The following is a 2,084-nucleotide window of genomic DNA, read 5'->3' as shown; positions in this document are numbered from 1 at the left end:
ACGTTGCAATTATTTCCTGGGTCTCTGTCTAGATTTGTGTTAATTTCGTGTTTCAGATTTTCTTTTGTTTCTTCTGACTTTAGTTTCTGTATGTTAAGTTTATTGTTGTTGCGGCTTTTTTGCTTTTTTGTTTTTTTTTTTAGTTGAAGTTGAAACCTAGCAATAAGAAGACTGTGATCAAAAGATACGTCCGCTCCTGGATATGCCTTTACTGCCTGAATTGAGTTTCGATATCTCTGCTTTATTAAGACGTAGTCAATTTGATTTCTGACGATTTTGTTGTCTTTGTCAGCTGGCGATTTTCATGTATAAAGGCGTCACTTAGGTAATTTAAAGAATGTATTTGCGACTACAACATTATGCTCCTGGCAAAATTCTATTAGGCGATCCCCTCTGTCGTTTCGTTCCCCAAGCCCATATGTTGATACTAGGGCTTACAATACCGAGCCAAAATCTCAATACCGGTATTTGGTATTTAAAATTTCAAATACCGGGATCCCGGTATTAAAACCGGTATTATGAATAAAAAATATACACCTTATTATACTATCCTCGCAGTTGTTATACCGACTTGTTATTAAATAATACACAGAGTGTCCCAAAAGTAGTGGAACGGTCGAATATTTCGCGAACTAAACATCGGATCGAAAAACTGAAAAATATGTGTTCAATCATTTTCAAAAATCTATCCAATGACACCAAACACCAACCCCCACTACACCCCCTGGCGGTGGGGTGGGGGGTAACTTTAAAATCTCAAATAGAAACCCCTAGTTTTTCTTGCAGATTTGGATTGGTTACGTAAAAGTAAGTAACTTTTATTCAAGACATTTTTTCGAACTGTGGATAGATGGCTAATACCGAAATACCGGTATTTTATTATAAATACCGGTATCTAATACCGGACAAAAATCGTCCGGGATCCCGGTATTGTAAGCCCTAGTTGATACATTAGGGTAGCATTTTCCTTCGCCAATTTTTGCATTGAAATTACCCATAATCACTGTTATGTCTCTAGATGCTGTGAGATGTAATGTTTTTTAAAGTTCGCTATAAAAGTTTTCTATATCTTCTTCATTTTTGTCAGCATGAACTCCTTATACGACTTAAATTTCTGCCCGGTGACTTTTTCAAGTTTGGAAACAAAAAGAAGTCGTACAGGTCCAAATCACAGTATCCAAATATGGAGAATACGTTGGATGAAACAGCAGTTTGTAGCCCAATTCGACCAATTTGGCCATGGCGATGGTGAGCCTGAGCATTGTCATGGTGAAAGAGCATTGTTTCTTTCCCAAATGGGGCTGTTTTTTCTGAAATCCGGCCAATAATGCGGCATATTAAAGCCCTACGATCATTTTGCCCTTTTCTAAGAAGTGGGTATAGGCCACACCTTTTGAATCCCAGAAAATGGTGGCCATTATTTTTCCGGCGGATTTAAGCACACTGGTGCACAGTATTCTGCCCCTGGATATATCAGTCCAAGAGAAGAGGATCTTAAGGTCGATGCTGTAGACCTCCATGTAGTAACACTACAGAGTTTATGTATTATATTGTTACGTGTTTTTAGTTTTGTTGCAATTTTTGTCGTCAGGGGTTCTCTGAATGTGAGCGTTTTTATAGAGTAACCACAAGGTATTTCGGCTATTTATTGGGTTTCAACTGTTTGTCATCGCAATACACTCGAATTCTCTATTTGCCAGCCTCTTCTTTAGATGAAAAGCTCATACTTCAGTTTTTGTAGTACTTGGTTATAATCTACATTTCTTAAAGTATTCGCTGAGGATGGATAAGTCATTCGTGCGAGTCATTTCTGTAGTTTCTAAAGATTGGTGTCTTGTTGCAAGGGTCCAGTCGTCAACATATCCAAACTTCCCAGATTCGGTGTCAGGCATGGCAGCAATATAGAGGCTGAAAAGTAAAGGGGCAAGGAGAGACCCTTTGAAAGGCCATTGTTACGTTTCATCTATCTACTCGTCTTCTTTCCCATTGTTACTATTCGTGAGAATAGAATACATTGTAATAGTGTAAATATAGAATGGTTCAATAAAACTCAACAAAAGACTACTAGCGTGAACAGCAATTTA

Source organism: Diabrotica virgifera, chromosome 1 (assembly GCF_917563875.1).
Source record: "Diabrotica virgifera virgifera chromosome 1, PGI_DIABVI_V3a".
Classification (NCBI taxonomy): Eukaryota; Metazoa; Arthropoda; class Insecta; order Coleoptera; family Chrysomelidae; genus Diabrotica; species Diabrotica virgifera.
This window is presented reverse-complemented; position numbering follows the sequence as displayed.